This window comes from Chiloscyllium plagiosum, unplaced genomic scaffold (assembly GCF_037043375.1).
Source record: "Chiloscyllium plagiosum isolate Xiang-an unplaced genomic scaffold, Cpla_swu_hap1 HiC_scaffold_16, whole genome shotgun sequence".
In the NCBI taxonomy this organism is placed as follows: domain Eukaryota; kingdom Metazoa; phylum Chordata; class Chondrichthyes; order Orectolobiformes; family Hemiscylliidae; genus Chiloscyllium; species Chiloscyllium plagiosum.
The window spans coordinates 90405205-90429040 of NW_028270154.1; the positions used below are offsets into that span (position 1 = coordinate 90405205).

A 23836-nucleotide genomic window follows, 5' to 3' on the forward strand; every position below is an offset into this window, starting at 1 on the left:
GACCTGTTCCCCCTACCTTAGGTTGACTCCTGACTAATGCACCTAACCTATACATCCCTGGACATTATGGGCAATTTAGCATGGCCAATTCACCTAACCTGCACATCCTTGGATTGTGGGAGGAAACCCACGCAGACACGGGGAGAATGTGCAAACCCCACACAGTCACCCAAGGCTGGGATCGAACCCGGGACCCTGGTGCTGTGAGGCAGCAGTGTTAACCACTGAGCCACCGTGTCCCTTTTCCTTTGAACTATCAACTGGTTCTTAAATGACCTTAGAGTTTCTGATTCCAGTAGTTGGTGTGAAGAATTTCCTGAGATCTGACTCAAATTTGATCCTGTCTGGATGGAGACTGTGTTCCCTTGTCCTGATTTTGTAATTTAATGGACTTTTTCCTTGATTTTTTTAATACCATTTATTGTCTAAAAAATCTTATCAAGAATCAGCACTCTGACACCTGGTCCCAAATGAAAAGGCAGACTGTTCTGGTGCTTCAGACCTTGGACATCTCAAGCTGACGTTACGGTGCTCTACCTTCAACATTTGAATATCTCCTTGGCATTTGTTGGTCAGAAATGGACACATTATTCTGAACTACTGCGTTCTTTGAGAAGGTGACCAAACAGGTGGATGAGGGTAAAGTGGTTGATGTGGTATATTTGGATTTCAGTAAGGCGTTTGATAAGGTTCCCCACGGTAGGCTATTGCACAAAATACAGAGGCATGGGATTGAGGGTGATTAGTGGTTTGGATCAGAAATTGGCTAGCTTTAAGAAACAAAGGGTGGCGGTTGATGGGAACTGTTCATCTTTGAGTTCAGTGGTGCACCACAAGGATTTGTTTTGGGGCCACTGCTGTTTGTCATTTTTATAAATGACCTGGAAGAGAGCATAGAAGGATGGATTAGTAAATTTGCGGCTGACACTAAGGTCAGCAGAATTGTGGATAGTGCTGAAGGATTTTGTAGGTTACAGAGGGACAAAGATAAGCTGCAGAGCTGGGCTGAGAGGTGACAAATGGAGTTTAATGTGGAAGAGTGTGAGGTGATTCACTCTGGAAGGAGTAACAGGAATGCAGAGTACTGGGTGAATGGTAAGATTCTTGATAGTGTAGATGAGCAGAGAGATGTTGGTGTCCATGTGCACAGATTCCCGGAAGGTGCCACCCAGGTTGATAGGGTTGTTAAGAAGGCAAACAGTGTGTTAGCTTTTATTGGTAAAGGGATTGAGTTTCAGAACCATGAGGTTATGTTACAGTTGTACAAAACTCTGGTGTGGCCCCACTTGGAGCATTGCGTACAGTTCTGGTCACTGCATTTTAGGAAGGATGTGGAAGCTTTGGAAAGGGTTCAGAGGAGATTTACCAGGAAGATGCCTGGTATGGAGGAAAGGCTGAGGGACTAGAGGTGTTTTCGTTAGAGAGAAGAAGGTTGAGAGGTGACTTAATTGAGACATATAAGATAGGTTGGAAAGCTAGCTTGGATGGTGATGGCCAGCATGAGGGAACATAGCTTTAAATTGAGGGGTGATGGATATAGGACAGATGTCAGAGTAGTTTCTTTACTCAGAGAGTAGTAGGGGCATGGAACGCACTGCCTGCAACAGTAGCAGACTCGCCAACTTTAAGGGCATTTAAGTGGTCATTGGGTAGGCATATGGACGAGAATGGAATAGTGTAGGTGAGATGGGCTTCAGATTGGTTCCACAAATTCGAGGGCTGAAGGGCCTGTACTTCGCTGTTATGTTCTATGTTCTAACTGGCTTAAACAGAATCTCATATAGTTTGTTAACGATTTTCTCTGACTTTGACTCTGTTTTATACTCCATAGTTGAACAATATTTTCACTCAGTTATTTGATGTTTAACATTGGTGCACGTTGTTGAGCATCACATCTGCCAAAATGCCTTTGACTTCACCCTGGGCTCTTGAATATCAATAAATAGCACCCGTGTTGTTTCGTTTTCCTTCATATGTGCTATGTTGACTTAGTGTTAATCATCTTTTCTCAGAGACTGGAGTACATAATCAAGGCCAGCAGGTCAGGGCAGTATGGAGGAAGTGAACTGTCAGCTGTGTCACTTTCCAGATAAAGTTAAAAATCACACAACGCCAGGTTATAGTCCAACAGGTTTATTTGGAAACACTAGCTTTTCAGAGAGCTGCTCCTTCATCAGGTAGCTGTCCAGACTTTCCAGATAGACATTAAACCGAACCCCATATCTCTTCTCAGGTCAAGATAAAAGATCCCAGAGCAATATTCAGACAGCTGCTCAATACTTATCTCTTCAAGCAAAGCCCAAAACAAATGATCTGGCATTTACTTCATTGCTGTTTGTGAAACCTTGTAAAGTGCAAATTGCCTGATGCGTTCCCTATAACAGGGCATGTACTTAGTGTCAGAGAGTTATACAGCACGGAAACAGGCCGTTTGGCCCCACTTGTCCATGCTAACCAGATATCCCAAAATTAATCTAGTCCCATTTGCCAGCATTTAGCTCCATATCCCTAAACCCTTCCTTTTAAATCTTTGCGCTGTCATTTTAAATGGTTGGTATAGTGGCTCAGTGGTTAGCACTGCTGCCTCACAGCACCAGGGACCCAGGTTCAATTCCAGACTTGGGTGACTGTCTGTGTGGAGTTTGCACATTCTCCCCGTGTCTGCGTGGGTTTCCTCCAACAGTCCAAAGATGTGCAGGTTAGGGTAGATTAGCCATGCTATAGTGCCCAGGATAGGATGATTAACAGGGAAAATACAGGGATGGTGTGGATTTGATGGGCTGAATAACCTGCTTCCACGCTGTAGGGATTCTATGAACCTATCTCAGTCTGGCTATTTAAGCAGGGGCTATAAACTATTTTATAAAAAGTATCTTGCTGTTTGTTTTTCACTTGTGGAGCCTCTCAGTGAAGTGTTGGAAACATTTCGCTGGAATGACAGTTGGATTAAATTTCTGCAAACATCTTCTAGAACCTTTGTAGCAAATCTTGGGGAAAAAAATGAGTTCTGATTAACCTGAACATTTATTTATGTTTGAATCCTGTTATGTTTTAGTTCTTGCTTTACATTCTGGTCCATCATTGGTTAAACGTTCTGTCATCTTGCCGTATTTTTAATTGTCCAATTCCCCTGTTCTCCATCAGCATCATACGGTTTTCTCACTGCTCCAGGAGTTGGCTTTCACAAGGGTATGTGTTCATGTGCCACCATCCACTGATATTCCCTCTTTAAATTGAGGCAATAAATATTGTGGACTTGTTGAGTGTGGAAGTTACAGAAGCTACGGGGCGGCACGGTGGCACAGTGGTTAGCACTGCTGCCTCACAGCGCCAGAGACCCGGGTTCAATTCCTGCCTCAGGCGACTGACTGTGTGGAATTTGCACATTCTCCCCGTGTCTGCGTGGGTTTCCTCCGGGTGCTCCGGTTTCCTCCCACAATCCAAAAATGTGCAGGTCAGGTGAATTGGCCATGCTAAATTGCCCGTAGTGTTAGGTGCAGGGGTAAATGGAGGGGAATGGGTCTGGGTGGGTGCGCTTCGGCGGGTCGGTGTGGACTTGTTGGGCTGAAGGGCCTGTTTCCACATTGTAAGTAATCTAATCTAACCTATGATGGGGTTTGCACACGCAGGTGTTAGTGGGCTGTATTGGGAGGAGCCCATATTGCCTGTTAGTGCTTTAGCACGTGTGTGTCCAAGACCAGTGACAGTTACCTCCATAATGACAGTAAAAAAGGAATATCCATTGAGTTGCTATTTCACAATGTACATGTATGCACAGATCATGAATTTGCAGAATCTATCTCATTTGTCTTGCTGGACAGCTTCCACAGGATCCAGACTTCTCTAAAAATAACCATTGATTTCATTTCCCACCTCTGCCTATTGACCGTGGCTACAGCTCATTCCGATCCATCCTGTACACTTGGACTTCTCTGAAGATTTGGCATATTTTGAACTTGGCTGAGCTCCAGTGACCTGGTGTTATCCTAACTCTTCAAATCTATTGCATCTTAATAACATCTCTGGCTGTGAGCAGCTATTTCTGCTCCTGTTTTTAATAAAGCAGAACCAACCCGAAGGCTTGTTCTCGGCAGTGTTCAAGGCTGCTTGCCAGTAGCCTGGGAGGTTTTAGTGAAGCCTGATATTTCGGACAGTGTTACTGGCGTACTGCGGTTTCTGAGATACTTTGGAGTCAATTTCATTGTTTACTTTCCCCCAATCCAGTGAAGTTGCTCCAACAACCCCGTGTTTTGGGAATAATGTGGGAGCACTCCTTCAGCTGTGTAATTTCTAACAGTACCATTTACTTTTCCAGTGTGACTTTTTTTTCCCAGTGAGTTGCCTCATAAACCTGGAACTGAGGTCAATTTTACAGCCATTGCTGTTGGAAACTGTGAGAATTTGGCCTGAACAACACAACCAGCCAGTAATCCCTTGATGTTATGTCCTGTATTGTATTAGCTAATGCTTTGTTATTTGCTGAGAATATCTAAATGGTTCACTGAGAATTAGCTACCTTTGAAATGTTCTCACTGTTACGTAACCACGTGGTGCATGTTGTTGTGTCACACTGGTTTCAGGAGAAACTGTGCCCCTGAATTAGCCTGTTGGGGAATCACAAATAACACACAGGTGAGCAGTAATATACAGCAAGGGACAAACATTGACCAGATTATTGAGAGAGCTTGCTATAAGGACAAAGGAAGGACAGCACAGGAACAGGCACTTCGGCCCACCAAGACTGCACCACATGATACCCTTCGAAACTAAAAGCCTTTTACCTCTGTATGGTCCATTACCCTCTGTAGATTAGATACCCTACAGTATGGAAACAGGCCCTTCAGCCCAACAACTCCACACCGACCCTCCAAGAGTAACCCACCCAGACCCATTCCCCTACCCTATATTTACCCCTGAATAATGCATCTAACATTATGGGCAATTTAGCACGGTCAATACACCTGACCTGCACATCTTTGGATTAAGGGAGGAAACCGGAGCACCCGGAGGAAACCCATGCGGGCACAGGGAGAATGCACAAACTCCACATAGACAGACAGTGGCCCAAGGCAGGAATTGAACCTGGGTCCCTGGCGCTGTGAGGCAGCAGTGCTAACCACTGAGCCACTGTTCCGCCCACATTGCCTATTCCTTGCCTATTCATGTCTCTATCAAGATGCTTCTTAAATATTGCTATTGTATCCATCTCCACCACCTCCTCTGGCAGCACGTTCCAAGCAGTTACCACCCTCTGTGTAAAAACACTTGCCTCTCACGTCTCCTTTAAATGTACCCCCTTTTACTTTGAATCTATGTCCCATGGTATAATCGACATTTCTACCCTCGAAAAAGACTCTGCTTATTTATTCTATCTATTGCAAAATTCTATTAGGTCACCCCCTTCGGCCTCCAGTGTTCAAGTGAAAACAAACCAAGTTTATCCAATCCCTCCTCCTAGCTAATAACCTCCAACATTCTGGTGAACTGTTTCTGTCCCCTCCAAAGTCTCAACATCATTCTGGTAGGGTAGTAAACAGAAACGTACACAATATTCCAAATGTGCTATACAGCTGCCACATGACTTGCCAATTTTTATACTCCGTGCCCCAACCAATGAAGACAAACATACCATACGCCTCCTTCACCATCTTATGCACTTGTGTTGGCACTTCCAGGGAACTGTGGACCTGTACGCCTGGATCCCTCTGCATGTTGATGCTACTAAGGGCTCTGCCATTTACTGTTTACTCCCCTCCTGCATTAGACTTTCCAAAATCCATTGCCTCACATTTGTCCAGATGAAAATCCATCTGCCATTTCTCTGCCCAATTCTCCGGCCTACTTTGGGACCTCTCCTACTGCCCCCTTGACCATGACCCCACCCCCCACCACCAAACCATCATCTCTCAGACCATCCATAACCTCATCACCTCGGGGGATCTCCCATCCACCGCCTCCAACCTCATAGTCCCACAACCCCGCACCTCCCGCTTCTACCTCCTGCCTAAAATCCACAAACCTGACTGCCCCGGCCGACCCATTGTCTCCGCCTGCTTCTGCCCCACTGAACTCATCTCCGCATACCTCGACACGGTCCTGTCCCCCTTAGTCCAAGAACTCCCCACCACCCATGCCCTCGGGACACCACCCATGCCCTCCACCTCCTCTATGATTTTCGCTTCCCTGGTCCCCAACGCCTTATCTTCACCATGGACATCCAGTCCCTGTACACCTCCATCCCCCATCACGAAGGACTCAAAGCCCTCCGCTTCTTCCTTTCCCACCAACCAGTACCCTTCCACTGATACCCTCCTTCGACTGACTGAACTGGTCCTCACTCTGAACAACTTCTCTTTCCAATCCTCCCACTTCCTCCAAACCAAAGGAGTAGCCATGGGCACCCGTATGGGCCCCAGCTATGCCTGCCTCTTCGTAGGATATGTGGAACAGTCCATCTTCCGCAGCTACACTGGCCCCACCCCCCACCTTTTCCTCCGCTACATCGATGACTGTATCGGCGCTGCCTCATGCTCTCACGAGGAGGTTGAACAGTTCATCCACTTTACCAACACCTTCCACCCCGACCTCAAATTTACCTGGACCGTCTCAGACTCCTCCCTCCCCTTCCTAGACCTCTCCATTTCTATCTCGGACGACCGACTCAACACGGACATTTACTATAAACCGACCGACTCCCACAGCTACCTAGACTACACCTCCTCCCACCCTGCCCCCTGTAAAAACGCCATCCCACATTCCCAATTCCTTCGTCTCCGCCGCATCTGCTCCCAGGAGGACCAGTTCCAATATCGTACAACCCAGATGGCCTCCTTCTTCAAAGACCGCAATTTCCCCCCAGACGTGATCGACGATGCTCTCCACCGCATCTCCTCCACTTCCCGCTACTTCGCCCTTGAGCCCCAATCACCAGAGGGGCGGGGCTCAAGGGCGGAGGTGCGGGAAGTGGACAGAACCCCACTGGTCCTCACCTACCACCCCACCAACCTCCATATACATCGTATCATCCGTCGTCATTTCCGCCACCTCCAAACGGACCCCACCACCAGGGATATACTTCCCTCCCCTCCCCTATCAGCGTTCTGAAAAGACCACTCCCTCCGTGACTCCCACGTCAGGTCCACACCCCCCACCAACCCAACCTCCACTTCCGGCACCTTCCCCTGCAACCGCAGGAAATGCAAAACTTGCGCCCACACCTCCCCCCTTACTTCCCTCCAAGGCCCCAAGGGATCCTTCCATATCCGCTACAAATTCACCTGCACCTCCACACACATCATTTACTGCATCCGCTGCACCCGATGTGGCCTCCTCTATATTGGGGAGACAGGCTGCCTACTTGCGGAACGTTTCAGAGAACACCTCTGGGACACCCGGACCAACCAACCCAACCACCCCGTGGCTCAACACTTCAATTCCCCCTCCCACTCCACCAAGGAGATGCAGTCCTTGGACTCCTCCATCGCCAGACCATAGCAACACGACGGCTGGAGGAAGAGTGCCTCATCTTCTGCCTAGGAACCCTCCAACCACAAGGGATGAACTCAGATTTCTCCAGTTTCCCATTTCCCCTCCCCCCACCTTATCTCAGTCCCAACCCTTGAACTCAGCACCGCCTTCCTAACCTGCAATCTTCTTCCTGACCTCTCCGCCCCCACCCCCTCTCCGGCCTATCACCCTCACCTTAACCTCCTTCCACCTATGGCATTTCCAACGCCCCTCCCCCAAGTCCCTCCTCCCTATCTTTTATCTTAGCCTGCTTGGCACATCTTCCTCATTCCTGAAGAAGGGCTCATGCCCGAAACGTCGATTCTCCTGCTCCTTGGATGCTGCCTGACCTGCTGCGCTTTTCCAGCAACACATTTTCAGCTCTGATCTCCAGCATCGGCAGTGCTCACTTTCTCCTAGAAGACCTCTCCTGTGACCAAAGAAGATGGGAAGATTTTGTGAAAGACCCCAGCAATTTCCTCACCTTCCACCCTCGGCATTCTGGGATCAATTCCATTAGGTTCCAGGAGCTTGTCTACTTTAAACACCCAACACCACCTTTTTTATATTGACACACCCCAGAATATCAATATCCCTCCTGATACTCACCATCTCCTTCCCCTTCTCCAATACCAATGCCAAGTACTTATTAAGAACCACACCCACTTCCTTCAGCCTCACGGATAAATTATCTCCTTTCTCCTTGAGTGGATATACCCTTTCCCTAGCTACCCTCTTGGTCCTAATATATGTGTAAAATGTCTTGGGATTCTCCTTAATCCTCTTTGTCAAAGACATTTCCTGGCTCCTTTTAGCCTTCCTGATTCCTGAGGTGAGTTCTTTCTTGCTCTCATTGAATTCTTTAAGGGCTCTGTCTGTCTTCAGTTTCCTAAACCTTAGATCAGCTTCCTTTTTCTTTTTGACTAAGCTCTCAATTTCTCTTGTCATCCAAGGTTTGCGAATCTTACAATCCTCATCCTTCATTGTGACAGGAGCACGCAGGTCCTGAACTCTAATCAACTGGCCTTTGAAAGATTCCCACGTGCCAGAGGTGGATTTACCCTCAAACAGATGCCTCCAATCTACCTGCCCCAGCTCTTGCCTAATATTGTGGTAGTTATCCTTCCCTCAATTTAGCACTTTCACCTGAGAACTACTCTTATCGTTTTCAAATGTAACTTGAAATTTACGGAATTATGGTCACTGTTCCCAAATTGCTCCTCCACTAAAAGTTCAATCACGTGGCCGGGCTCATGACCTAATACCCCAGTACCGTTCCCCTTCCTAAGTTGGACTATTTACTATTTAAGTCGGAGAAAGTGAGGACTGCAGATGCTGGAGATCAGAGCTGAAAAATGTGTTGCTGGAAAAGCGCAGCAGGTCAGGCAGCATCCAAGGAGCAGGAGAATCGACGTTTCAGGCATGAGCCCTTCTTCAGGGAGAAGGGCTTATGCCCGAAACGTCGATTCTCCTGTTCCTTGGATGCTGCCTGACCTGCTGCGCTTTTCCAGCAACACATTTTTCAGCTATTTACTATTTAAATGGAGACACTTAATACATTCTCCTGGTCCAAGCTCCTGGCAATTTGTGAGTCGCAGTCATAGAGTCATCGAGATGTACAACATGGAAACAGACCATTCAGTCCAACCCATCCATACAGGGGAAATTAAAATCACTCATCACAACAGCACATTTTTCCACAATCTGTCCACACGGCTGTTCCTCTCTCTCATCCTCTGGCTGTTGGGAGGCGTGTAGTCCAATCTCATCAAAGTGATAGCCCCATTCCTGTTCCTGAGCTCTACCCATAATGCCTCACTGGGTACGCCCTCCCTCAGTACAGCTGGGATTGTCACTGGGTGAGCTCAATAACACAACTCCCCCATCTCTTTACAACCCTCTCAATCTTTCCTGAAACATTGAAATCCCAGAACACTAAGCTGCCCGTCCCTCTGTCAACCAAGTCTCCTTAATAGCTATAACACCACGGCTCTACATATTAATCCAGGCTCTAAACTCACCTGTGTTTCCTGTCGTACGCCTCACATTAAAGTACACAGAGCTCAGACCACCAGTCCTGTGGTGTTCACAAACCTCTTCCTGTGTGTACTTCCTCTCAGCCTTCCTGGCCTTAGTCCCTGACTCCTCCTCGGTTATTTCACTCACTTACCTGCTGTCCTCCCCTGCCACACTGCTTTAACCCCTCCAGAGTGGCACCAGCAATCCTCCCCGCCAGGATGTTGGTTCCCCTCCAGTTTAGGTGTATCCCGTCATCCTGTACCTGGAAGAGATGACACACATACCTGAAGCCCTCCCTCCTACACCAGCTCTTTAGCCAAGTGTTTATCTATCATCCTATTCCTAGCCTCACTAGCATGTGGCACAGGGAGTAATCCTGAGATTATAACCCTACAGCTCCTGAATTTCACCTTCTTACCAAACTCCCTTTGCAGGACCTCACCTCTCTTCCTGCCCATGTCGTTGAAACCAATATTGATCACAACCTCGCACTGCTCACCCTCCCCCTTCAGAACGTCCTGTGTCCACTCAGAGACATCCTTGACCTTGGCACTAAGGAGACAACACACCATCCTGAGGTGTCGTGCCTGGCTACAGAAACATCTGTCTGTGCCCCTTACTATAGAGTCCCCTCTCACTACTGCTCCCCTCCCCTCCCCTTCACCGCTCCCTGCGGTACAGCAGAAGCAGAGATGCTGCCATTGACCTGACTCCTGCTGCGATCCTCTCCTCCTGTCCTTCTGTCCCATGAGCCTTGGTCACTGGGATGACATTACCCCTCCTCCCCCATTCCCTCCTGCAACTGACCAAGCTTATGGTCTTGAGGATTAGTTTATTCTTGGCTGTTTCTTTATGAGATGGATATCATCCTGTGACTTCAGTTGGCGAAGTAGTGTGTCCCTTAACTGACTGGAGTATACAAAATAGGACCCCTCAAAACCAGCGCTGCCTTCAGCAGGATCGTAGCTGTTGGTGTTTGTATTTCAAGTTCCACATTTCCATCCAGCCCTGATCAACTTGAATGTTGTTGGAGCTGCACCCATCCAGGCAAGTAGACATTCCGTTACACTCCTGACTTGTTCCTTGTAGATGGTGCACTGGCTCTGGGAAGATGAGATCCTCGTTATAAATTCCCAGCCTGTGGTCTGCACTCGACACTGGAGCCTTTATATGGCTATTCCGTTTCTGCTTGTGTTACCCTGTTGTCATTGTTTTCTTTGAATATTGCTTGAGATCTTGGATAGGGTTTGATTTAATGTCTCACCTGAAAGGTGCAGGTTCAGTTTCATTTTGAATCTGACAATGTAACATGGCCTCAGTTAAACATTCGACTGTGTCACTGCGGGGATGTGGTCAAGTTATGGACAAGCCCACAACAAACCCAGAATCTTTTGGTTTTTGGGAGAAGTGTGCTGGTTGTTATATAATCCTACACTCGGAATGAACAAAACTTACCATTCTTACCCATATTTCCTTGCCAGCTAGTGTTGTTGCTGTGTCATACGGTTGGAATTACTGCTTCAATAGCCTTCACACCCAATGGGAAAACACAAACCAGCAGACTGCTGTCTGACAGCGTGAGAAAACAGGATGTGCTGTTAGAACTTGGGTTCAGCATTTGGAAATTATTTTCACAATGGTTTTGCTGTGTGTTTGGAATTGAGACAGTTTGTCGCCTCTGGAGAGTGTAAATGTTTAGGTAGCAGGACAGTCTTTGGCTCCAGGACAGTATGAGGTTGGGAGCTGTGAAGGTGAGGGACAGAGTCCACATCTGAATCAGTTCCAGACTACATCTGTACAAGAGAATGAGCAGTAAGTCTGAAGAACACAGCTGCTCAGGAGAAAAGAAGATGCAGGTATGTATGCTTTGACCTTACAGATGGATAACTCCTTTGCCAAAAAACAAATGTCCATGTATTCTGTCAGACTTGTGTCTGGAATGTTTGAGGTAAATGCTAGCTACCGTCATAATGGACTGCTGGCCACTGTCAATGTGATAGAATTAATGAGTAAAACAGTTTGACTTGGTATGCTTCCCTTTACTGGGTCTTTACCTTTTTTGGATGGGGTAGGGGGCCCAAGTAATCCTCATTCCTGTGTGTAAAAACAAAAGTATTGCAGAGAAATATTTCACCGTTGAGAACTGGGTAAAGGCATTGTCTTGTTTTGGAAACAAGTGCTATTGTTGAGTGGGTTTGCTCAGACCGTCGATGTTTACATTATTTCCAAGACTTGAAAGCTCAGGAGTCCGAAAGATGAATTGCTAGATTGATTTTTGACAGAACTCAAGTCTTCAGCCTAACAACTGATTTGTGAAACAGACCACTGCTACAGTTTAGTTTCAGTCTCCAGAACTTTCTATAAACTGACCCATTTGAAGTAAAGAGTGACTTGTCCAAGTGTTGGATGTAGCTGGTGGACAGACTAATCCTTGCTGACTGTCCTGCCTCTTCCCTGTCATTTGCTTCAGTCTTGAGTGGGCTACACCTTCTAAATCAACCTCTCAATCAGACTGTAAATATTATACGTACTGATCATTTGGGACAAGTAATCCTTACACCTATTTATAGTGAAAACAGCCAGGAATTGGGAAGGATTTCCCATGTGCCAAGTAAATGAAAGGGTTGCTGATATTTGGACGGTGATCTGGACGTTTCCCAGAGTGGTTTCAATGTCTAATGCAGCAGGGCACCAGTTCTAGTGAATGTTTATAATAATGCTAAATAATGAATTGATCAGGTATGGGCTCATCGAGTGGGTCTGAATGGCCAACCACTTTTCCGGTAATATTTTTAAAGTTGCTCAGAAGAAATGGATAATCCAGAGCCCACCTGATCATTCTTGTTTGTGACCGTGTCTGAGATATGTATAGGTCTGAGACCTGTTAGAAAAAAGCATACAGTCACTTGCTGAATATGTTGATAAGGAAGGACACTTACTGCTGTAGCTGTGAGTGTTCATCACTCTCTTAGAACAATGGAACCCGGACTCCAGTAAACCAATCTCTGTTTCCCGTGGTAATTCTGAAGGAAACCTGGATTACTGGAACCTCTGACCTTGTGTTTCAGGATTAGGGAGTGCGGTACAGTGGGATTAGGGAGCGGGGTATGGTAGGATTAGGGAGTGCGGTACAGTGGGATTAGGGAGCAGGGTATGGTAGGATTAGGGAGTGCGGTACAGTGGGATTAGGGAGCGGGGTATGGTAGGATTAGGGAGTGCGGTACAGTGGGATTAGGGAACGGGGTACGGTGGGATTAGGGAGTGTGGTATGATGGGATTAGAGAGTGCGGTACGGTGGGATTAGGGAGCAGGGTATGGTAGGATTAGGGCGTGCGGTACAGTGGGATTAGGGAACGGGGTACGGTGGGATTAGGGAGTGTGGTATGATGGGATTAGAGAGTGCGGTACGGTGGGATTAGGGAGCAGGGTATGGTAGGATTAGGAGTGCGGTACAGTGGGATTAGGGAACGGGGTACGGTGGGATTAGGGAGCAGGGTATGGTAGGATTAGGAGTGCGGTACAGTGGGATTAGGGAACGGGGTACGGTGGGATTAGGGAGTGTGATATGGTGGGAATAGGGAATGCGGTACGGTGGGATTAGGGAGTGCAGTACGGTGGGATTAGGGAGCGGGGTACGGTGGGATTAGGGAGTGCAGTACGGTGGAATTAGGGAGCGCTGTACAGTAGGATTAGGGAGTGCGGTATGGTGGGATTAAGGAGTGTTGTACGGTGGGATTAGGGAGTGTTGCACCGTGGGATTACGTAGTGTGGTACGGTGGGATTAGGGAGTGTTGCACACTGGGTTTAGGGAGTACTGTACAGTGGGATTAGGGAGTGTGGTACGGTGGGATTAGGGAGTGTGGTAGGGTGGGATTAGGGAGTGTGGTACGCTGAGATTAGGGAGTGTGGTACGCTGGGATTAGGGAGTGTCATAGGGTGGGATTAGGGAGTACTGTACAGTGGGATTAGGGAGTACTGTACAGTGGGATTAGGGAGTACTGTACAGTGGGATTAGGTAGTGTGGTACACTGGGATTAGGGAGTGTGGTACGGTGGGATTAGGGAGTGTGGTACTGTGGGATTAGGGAGTGTTGCACCGTGGGATTACGTAGTGTGGTACGGTGGGATTAGGGAGTGTTGTACAGTGGGATGAGGGAGCGTTGCACAGTGGGATTAGGGAGTGTAGTACAGTGGGATTAGGGAGGGCAGTCTGATGGGATTAGGGAGTGTTGTACAATGGATTTAGGGAGCGTTGTACGGTGGGATTAGGGAGCGCGGTACAGCGGGATTAGGGAATGCTGTATAGTGGGATTAGGGAGTACAGTCCACTTGGATTAGGGAGCGTTGTACGCTGGGATTAGGGAGCGTTGTACGCTGGGATTAGAGAGTGTGATATGGTGGGATTAGGGAGTGTTACGCTGGGATTAGGGAGTGTGGTAGTGTGGGATTAGGGAGTGTGGTACAGTGGGATTAGAGAGTATGGTACAGTGGGATTAGGGAGTGTGGTACGCTGGGATTAGGGAGTGTGGTACGCTGGGAGTAGGGAGTGTGGTACACTGGGATTAGGGAGTGTGGTACGCTGGGATTAGGGAGTGTGGTACGCTGGGATTAGGGAGTGTGGTATGCTGGGATTAGGGAGTGTGGTACTGTGGGATTAGGGAGTGTGGTAGGGTGGGATTAGGGAGTGTGGTACGCTGGGATTAGGGAGTGTGGTACACTGGGATTAGGGAGTGTGGTACGCTGGGATTAGGGAGTGTGGTACGCTTGGATTAGGGAGTGCGGTACGCTGGGATTAGGGAGTGTTGTACGCTGGGATTAGGGAGCGCAGTACAGAGGGATTGGGGAGTGTGGTACTGTGGGATTAGGGAGTGTGGTAGGGTGGGATTAGGGAGTGTGGTACACTGGGATTAGGGAGTGTGGTACGATGGGATTAGGGAGTGTGGTACACTGGGATTAGGAAGTGTTGTACACTGGGATTAGGGAGTGTGGTAGGGTGGGATTAGGGAGTGTGGTATGATGGGATTAGGGAGTGTAGTACGCTGGTATTAGGGAGTGTGGTAGGGTGGGATTCGGGATTGTTGTACACTGGGATTAAGGAGTGTTGTACACTGCGATTAGGGATTGTGGTACACTGGGATTAGGGAGTGTGTTACGATGGGATTAGGGAGTGTTGTACAGTGGGATTAGGGAGTGTTGTATGATGGATTAGGGAGTGTGGTAGGATGGGATTAGGGAGTGTGGTATGCTGGGATTAGGGAGTGTGGTATGATGGGATTAGACAGTGTGGTACGGTGGGATTAGGGAGTGTGGTGCAGTGGGATTAGGGAGTGTGGTACGCTGGGATTAGGGAGTGTGGTACGATGGGATTAGGGAGTGTGGTATGCTGGGAGTAGGGAGTGTTGTACAGTGGGATTAGGGAGTGTTGTATGATGGGGTTAGGGAGTGTGGTACACTGGGATTAGGGAGTGTGGTGCAGTGGGATTAGGGAGCATTGTACACTGGGACTAGGGAGCGTTGTACGATGGGATTAGGGAGTGTGGTACGCTGGGATTAGGGAGTGTGGTGCAGTGGGATTAGGGAGCATTGTACACTGGGACTAGGGAGCGTTGTACGATGGGATTAGGGAGTGTGGTACGCTGGGATTAGGGAGTGTGGTAGGGTGGGATTAGGGAGCGTTATACACTGGGATTAGGGTGTGTTGTACGCTCGGATTAGGGAGTGTTATACGCTGGGATTAGGGAGTGTGGTAGGGTGGGTTTAGGGAGTGTTGCACGCTGGGATCAGGGAGTGTGGTACGCTGGGATCAGGGAGTGTGGTACGCTGGGATTATCGAGTGTGGTAGGGTGGGATTAGGGAGTGTGGTATGCTGGGATTAGAGAGTGTGGTACAGTGGGATTAGTGAGTGTGGTACGCTGGGATTAGTGAGTGTGGTACGCTGGGATTAGCGAGTGTGGTACGCTGGGATTAGGGAGTGTGGTAGGGTGGGTTTAGGGAGTGTTACACGCTGGGATTAGGGAGTGTGGTACGCTGGGATCAGGGAGTGTGGTACGCTGGGATTATCGAGTGTGGTAGGGTGGGATTAGGGAGTGTGGTATGCTGGGATTAGGGAGTGTGGTACAGTGGGATTAGTGAGTGTGGTACGCTGGGATTAGCGAGTGTGGTACGATGGGATTAGGGAGTGACATAGGGTGGGATTAGGGAGTGTGGTAGGGTGGCATTAGGGAGTGTGGTAGGGTGGCCTTAGGGAGTGTGGTTGGGTCGGATTAGGGAGTGTTGCACGCTGGGATTAGGGAGTGTGGTATGATGGGATTAGGGAGTGTGGTACGCTGGGATTAGCAAGCGTGGTAGGGTGGGATTATGAGGTGTGGTACGATGGGATTAGGGAGTGTGGCAGGGTGGGATTAGGGAGTGTGGTAGGGTGGGTTTAGGGAGTGTTGCACGCTGTGATTAGGGAGTGTGGTACGCTGGGATTAGGGAGTGTGGTAGGATGGGATTAGCGAGCGTGGTAGGGTGGGATTAGGGAGTGTGGTACGCTGGGATTAGGGAGTGTGGTATGCTGGGATTAGGGAGTGTGGTATGATGGGATTAGACAGTGTGGTACGGTGGGATTAGGGAGTGTGGTGCAGTGGGATTAGGGAGTGTGGTACGCTGGGATTAGGGAGTGTGGTACGATGGGATTAGGGAGTGTGGTATGCTGGGAGTAGGGAGTGTTGTACAGTGGGATTAGGGAGTGTTGTATGATGGGGTTAGGGAGTGTGGTACACTGGGATTAGGGAGTGTGGTGCAGTGGGATTAGGGAGCATTGTACACTGGGACTAGGGAGCGTTGTACGATGGGATTAGGGAGTGTGGTACGCTGGGATTAGGGAGTGTGGTGCAGTGGGATTAGGGAGCATTGTACACTGGGACTAGGGAGCGTTGTACGATGGGATTAGGGAGTGTGGTACGCTGGGATTAGGGAGTGTGGTAGGGTGGGATTAGGGAGCGTTATACACTGGGATTAGGGTGTGTTGTACGCTCGGATTAGGGAGTGTTATACGCTGGGATTAGGGAGTGTGGTAGGGTGGGTTTAGGGAGTGTTGCACGCTGGGATCAGGGAGTGTGGTACGCTGGGATCAGGGAGTGTGGTACGCTGGGATTATCGAGTGTGGTAGGGTGGGATTAGGGAGTGTGGTATGCTGGGATTAGAGAGTGTGGTACAGTGGGATTAGTGAGTGTGGTACGCTGGGATTAGCGAGTGTGGTACGCTGGGATTAGCGAGTGTGGTACGCTGGGATTAGGGAGTGTGGTAGGGTGGGTTTAGGGAGTGTTACACGCTGGGATTAGGGATTGTGGTACGCTGGGATCAGGGAGTGTGGTACGCTGGGATTATCGAGTGTGGTAGGGTGGGATTAGGGAGTGTGGTATGCTGGGATTAGGGAGTGTGGTACAGTGGGATTAGTGAGTGTGGTACGCTGGGATTAGCGAGTGTGGTACGATGGGATTAGGGAGTGACATAGGGTGGGATTAGGGAGTGTGGTAGGGTGGCATTAGGGAGTGTGGTAGGGTGGCCTTAGGGAGTGTGGTTGGGTCGGATTAGGGAGTGTTGCACGCTGGGATTAGGGAGTGTGGTATGATGGGATTAGGGAGTGTGGTACGCTGGGATTAGCAAGCGTGGTAGGGTGGGATTATGAGGTGTGGTACGATGGGATTAGGGAGTGTGGCAGGGTGGGATTAGGGAGTGTGGTAGGGTGGGTTTAGGGAGTGTTGCACGCTGTGATTAGGGAGTGTGGTACGCTGGGATTAGGGAGTGTGGTAGGATGGGATTAGCGAGCGTGGTAGGGTGGGATTAGGGAGTGTGGTACGCTGGGATTAGGGAGTGTGGTATGCTGGGATTAGGGAGTGTGGTATGATGGGATTAGACAGTGTGGTAGGGTGGGATTAGGGAGTGTAGTACGCTGGGATTAGGGAGTATGACATGCTGGGATTAGGGAGTGTGTTACGATGGGATTAGGGAGTGTAATACGATGGGATTAGGGAGTGTGGTAGGGTGGGATTAGGGAGTGTTGTAAACTGGGATTAGAGTGTGTGATAGGGTGAGATGAGGGAGTGTTGTATGCTGGGATTAGATAGTGTGGTAGGATGGGATTAGGAAGTGTGGTACGCTGGGATTAGGGAGTGTGGTATGCTGGTATTAGGGAGTGTAGTAAAATGGAATTAGGGAGTGTGGTAGGGTGGGATTAGGGAGTGTTGTACGCTGGGAGTAGGGAGTGTGGTAGGGTGGGATGAGGGAGTGTGGTACACTGGGATTAGGGAGTATCGTAGGGTGGGATTAGGGAGTGTGGTACGCTGGGATTAGGGAATGTGGTAGGGTGGGATTAGGGAATGTGGTATGATGGGATTAGGGAGTGTGGTAGGGTGGGATTAGGGAGTGTGGTATGATGGGATTAGGGAGTGTGGTACGCTGGGATTAGGGAATGGCACGCTGGTTTTAGGGAGTGTGGTACGCTGGGATTAGGGAGTGTTGTACGCTGGGATTAGGGAGTGCGGTATGATGGGATTAGGGAGTGTGGTAGGGTGGGATTAGGGAGTGAGGTAGGGTGGGATAGGGAGTGTGGTACGATAGGATTAGGGAGTGTAATACGATGGGATTAGGGAGTGTGGTAGGGTGGGATTAGGGAGTGTTGTATGATGGGATTAGGGCGTGTGGTAGGATGGGATTAGGGAATGGGTAGGGTGGGATTAGGGAATGTACGCTGGGACTAGGGAGTGTGGTAGGGTGGGATTAGAGAGTGTTGTACGCTGGGATTAGGGAATGTGGTACGCTGGGATTAGGGAGTGTTGTACGCTGGTATTAGTGAGTGTGGTTGGGTGGGATTAGGGAGTGTTGTACGATGGGATTATGGAGTGTGGTAGGGTGGGATTAGAGAGTGTGGTATGATGGTATTAGGGAGTGTGGTACGCTGGAAGTAGGGAGTGTGGTAGGGTGGGATTAGGGAGTGTGGTACGCTGGGATTAGGGAGTGTCAGAGGGTGGGATTAGGGAGTGTATTATGCTGGAATTAGGGAGTGTGGTAGGGTGGGATTAGGGAGTGTGGTACACTGGGATTAGGGAGAGTGGTACACTGGGATTAGAGAGTGTCGTAGGGTGGGATTAGGGAGTGTGGTACGATGGGATTAGGGAGTGTGGTAGGGTGGGATTAGGGAATGTGGTACGCTGGGACTAGGGAGTGTGGTAGGGTGGGATTAGAGAGTGTGGTACGCTGGGATTAGGGAATGTGGTACGCTGGTATTAGGGAGTGTTGTACGCTGGTATTAGGGAGTGTGGTTGGGTGGGATTAGGGAGTGTTGTACGATGGGATTATGGAGTGTGGTAGGGTGGGATTAGGGAGTGTGATATGATGGTATTAGGGAGTGTGGTACGCTGGAAGTAGGGAGTGTGGTAGGGTGGGATTAGGGAGTGTGGTACACTGGGATTAGGGAGTGTGGTACACTGGGATTAGGGAGAGTGGTACACTGGGATTAGGGAATGTGGTATGGTGGGATTAGGGAGTGTCGTACGCTGGGATTAGGGAGTGTCATAGAGTGGGATTAGTGAGTGTGGTAGGGTGGGATTAGGGAGTGTGGTATGCTGATATTAGGGAGTGTAGTATGCTGGAATTAGGGAGTGTGGTACGCTGGGATTAGGGAGTGTCGTAGGGTGGGATTAGGGAGTGTTGTAGGGTGGGATTAGGTAGTGTTGTAGGCTGGGATTAGGGAGTGTGGTACACTGGGATTAGGGAGTGTGGTACACTGGGATTAGGGAGTGTGGTAGGCTGGGATTAGGGAATGTGGGGTGGGGTGGGATTAGGGAGTGTGGTACGATGGGATTAGGGAGTGTGTTAGGGTGGGATTAGGGAATGTGGTACGCTGGGACTAGGGAGTGTGGTAGGGTGGGATTAGGGAGTGTGGTACACTGGGTTTAGGGAGTGTGGTAGGGTGGGATTAGGGAGTGTGGTACACGGATTAGGGAGTGTGGTACACTGGGATTAGGGAGTGTGGTAGGGTGGGATTAGGGAGTGTGGTATGCTGATATTAGGGAGTGTAGTATGCTGGAATTAGGGAGTGTGGTAGGGTGGGATTAGGGAGTGTTATACGCTGGTATTAGGGAGTGTGGTACGATCAGATTAGGGAGTGTGGTACAATGGGATTAGGGAGTGTGGTAGGGTGGGATTAGGGAGTGTGGTAGGGTGGGATTAGAGAGTGTGGTAGGGTGGGATTAGGGAGTGTTGTACGCTGGTATTAGGGAGTGTGGTATGCTGGGATTAGGGAGTATGGTAGGGTGGGATTAGGGAGTGTGGTATGCTGATATTAGGGAGTGTAGTATGCTGGTATTAGGGAGTGTGGTAGGGTGGGATTAGGGAGTGTTATACGCTGGTATTAGGGAGTGTGGTACGATCGGATTAGGGAGTGTGGTAGGGTGGGATTAGGGAGTGTGGTAGGGTGGGATTAGGGAGTGTTGTACGCTGGGATTAGGGAGTGTGGTATGCTGGGATTAGGGAGTATGGTAGGGTGGGACTAGGGAGTGTTGTACGATGGGATTAGGGAGTGTCGTAAGGATGGGATTAGGTAGTGTGGTAGTGTGGGATGCGGGAGTGTCGTAGGGTGGTATTAGGGAGTGTGGTAGGGTGGGATTAGGGAGTGTGGTACAGTGGGATTAGGGAGTGTGGTAGGGTGGGATAAGGGAGCATTGTACGCTGGGATTAGGGAGCGTTGTACGCTGGAATTAGGTAGTGTGGTACGCTGGGATTAGGGAGTGTCATAGGGTGGGATTAGGGAATGTTGTACACTGGGATTAGGGAGTGTTGTACCCTGGGATTAGGGAGCGTTGTACGCTGGGTTTAGGGAGCGCTGTATGCTGGGATTAGGGAGCATGGAACACTGGGATTAGGGAGCGTTGTATGATGGTATTAGGGAGTGTGGTACGATGGGATTAGGGAGTGTGGAAGGGTGGGATTAGGGAGTGTGGTAGGGTGGGATTAGGGAGTGTAGTACGCTGGGATTAGGGAGTGTGGTACAGTTGGAGTAGGGAGTGTGGTACGCTGGGATTAGGGAGTGTGGTACGCTGGGATTAGGGAGTGTGGTATGCTGGGATTAGGGAGTGTGGTACGCTGGGATTAGGGAGTGTGGTATGCTTGGATTAGGGAGTGCGGTACGCTGGGATTAGGGAGTGTTGTATGCTGGGATTAGGGAGCGCAGTACAGAAGGATTGGGGAGTGTGGTACTGTGGGATTAGGGAGTGTGGTAGGGTGGGATTAGGGAGTGTGGTACGCTGGGATTAGGGAGTGTGGTATGCTGGGATTAGGGACCAGATGGGCCAATGGGCTGAAAAGTGGCAGGTGGAGTTTAATTCAGATAAATGCGAGGTGCTGCATTTTGGGAAAGCAAATCTTAGCAGGACTTATACACTTAATGGTAAGGTCCTAGGGAGTGTTGCTGAACAAAGAGACCTTGGAGTGCAGGTTCATAGCTCCTTGAAAGTGGAGTCGCAGGTAGATAGGATAGTGAAGAAGGTGTTTGGTATGCTTTCCTTTATTGGTCAGAGTATTGAGTACAGGAGTTGGGAGGTCATGTTGTGGCAGTACAGGACATTGGTTAGGCCACAGTTGGAATATTGCGTGCAATTCTGGTCTCCTTCCTATTGGAAAGATGTTGTGAAACTTGAAAGGGTTCAGAAAAGATTTACAAGGATGTTGCCAGGGTTGGAGGATCTGAGTTATAGAGAGAGGCTGAACAGGCTGGGGCTGTTTTACCTGGAGCGTCGGAGGCTGAGGGGTGACCTTATAGTGGTTTACAATGTTATGAGGATCATGGATAGGATAAATAGACAAAGTCTTTTTCCTGGGGTTGGGGAGTCCAGAACTAGAGGGCATAGGTTTAGGGTGAGAGGGGAAAGATATAAAAGAGACCTAAGGGGCAACCTTTTCACGCAGAGGGTGGTACGTGTATGGAATGAGCTGCCAGAGGATGTGGTGGAGGCTGGTACAATTGCAACATTTAAGAAGCACCTGGATGGGTATATGAATAGGAAGGGTTTGGAGAGATATAGGCCGGGTGCTGGCAGGTGGGACTAGATTGGGTTGGGATATGTGGTCAGCATGGATGGGTTGGACCGAAGGGTCTGTTTCTATGCTGTACCTCCCTATGACTCTATGGACTATGGGCAGGAGGAGCTGCCGTTATGTCCTGCCCTGAGTCCGCTTTGCAACGCAATATAATCCTGGACATGGGTTTTTAACTGTATTGAGAATTCCTTCAGGTAAATGATCAGCTATTTCTGGAAGATAACCCCTGGCTGCTATTTCCTGGGATGTCCATTATGTGAAGAGTCTGGTTAGACTGACGTTGCTTATTCTAATCAGCTGGAGAAATCCTGACGGACAGTGAGTGGGAGAAAGTGGATTTCAGCTGTCTCTCTGATGTGAGTTGAAAATGGGGCAGTCCCACAGTCAGCAGTAATGCCCTATTCCCCCTATAACATCATCATTCAAGCTGTCTCCCTGCTTCCCCTGGCTGACAGAATCATCCTTTCCCCTGATGCCAACGTGATTTAATTTTGTGCTTCTGAAGTAAAGGCTGAATTTGCCTTTGAGGAGATGATCGTTTTCTTTTGTCCTTCCAGAAGTTTCTGTGGGTTTAGTCTCTTTGATAGGGACGGGTCCAGAAGCTGACTTCTCTGCACATTTTCAATCTCTGCTCCAGTCTAAAATAGGCAGCCCCGTCCCAGTCCCACTGTGAGACACGATGTCTGGTGTTTTAATTTTGAGCTCGAGGGACGGGGAAGGGGGAAAATCGGCCTGTATTTAAGTGAAGTACGTTAGTTCTACAACACAGGGACATATCAACCAGTCACAGAGTCATACAGCACGGAAATAGACCCTTTGGTCCAACCAGTCCATGCTAAACATTATCCCAAACTAAACTAGCCCCACCTGCCTGCTCCTGGCCCATATCCCTCCAAACCTTTCCGATTCATGTACCTGTCCAAATGTCATTTAAACTTTGTAATTGTACCTGCATTCACCACTCCCTCTGGAAGTTTGTTTGACACAAAAACCAATCTCTGTGTTAAAAAAATTGCCCCTCATGCCTTTCCTTATATCTTCCTCCTGTCACCTTATAAAGTGTGCCCCCTGGGCTTGAAATGGCCCAGCCTGGGGAAAAGATACCTGCCATGCACCTTATCTATGCCCCTCACGATTTTATAAAGCTCTAGAAGGTCACCCCTCAACCTCCTACGCTCCAGGGAAAATGGTCCCAGCCTGTTCAGCCTCTCCTCATAACTCACACCCTCCAGTCCCAGCAACATTCTGGGAAATAGCTGGAAATGACACAGAAATATTTGTTTATTTCTGTTGCTGCATCAACACAGACACGTACCCAACTTAATGTCACCGCCCTCACCCTGGCAAGTTTGGTGTGAGCGACATTTAATTAGGCAGGATGTTTGGGCACTCTGGCATCTTCCTGCCTGCACCCTGTGGTGGCAAGGTCCATGATTGGTGGCACCACTGTTCAGTAGAGCTGCCAACCTCTTGCCAATGTCAGTAGGCAGGAATTCTGCCCCTACAGAATACACAAACAGAATAGATAAGGGAGAACCAGTGCTGTGATGTATTTGGATTTCAAGAAGGTGTTTGATGGGGTAAGAGCCTAGTGGGCAAAGTTAAAACACACAGAATTGGAGGGGAATATGTTAGCCTGAATTGGTTGACAGACAGGGAGCAGCAAGTGGGAATAAGTGTATCTTTTTCTGAATGAGGGAGGTGGTGATTAGCGGTGTACCCCAGGGATCAGCGCTCGGATCCCAGCTACTCTCCATATATCGAACTGACCTGGACAAGTGAACCAGATACAACATTTCCAAATTTGCTGATGTGAACACAAGACAAGGCAGAATTTTGGGTTGAGGTGGAAGCAGGGAGGCTTCAGGAAATGCCTGGGCACCCTACAGCCCAGAGGACTCAACATTGAATTCTCCAATTTCAGATAACCACCCTCCCCATCCCCCACCTCCCTTCCCAGCCCCTCCCCCTCCCAGCCACCAACTGGATTCATCCCTCCCATTGACCAACCAGGTCATACGCTCTACCTCTCCTCACCTATCCCCACCTCACCACCTGCCCCTGCCACCCCCTTTCTCTGCAGCTCCCCCACACCCACCCCCAGCCCTGAAGAAGGGTTACACCCTGAAACGTCGACTCCTCCACCTCCTGATGCTGCCTGGCTTGCTGTGTCCTTCTAGCCTCCTGCCTGTCCAGACACATGGCCGATGCAGTATTAATGTGGATAAATA

The 23836-nt window shown here is 49.1% G+C and overlaps 1 protein-coding gene across 3 annotated transcripts in view; it reads left to right on the plus strand.

Annotated features, from left to right (window-relative positions):
• The window catches only part of n4bp3 (NEDD4 binding protein 3), an 87931-nt gene that overhangs the window by 19100 nt on the left and 44995 nt on the right, over nt 1-23836 (plus strand). The window contains exon 1 of one of the 3 annotated variants that reach the window (XM_087995514.1): nt 11202-11381. The exons of the other annotated variants lie outside the window; for them this stretch is intronic. The gene's annotated coding sequence lies outside the window, so the exon portion shown is untranslated. Of the gene's footprint in view, nt 1-11201; nt 11382-23836 lie in introns of those variants that run through there. 3 annotated transcript variants of the gene reach the window in all.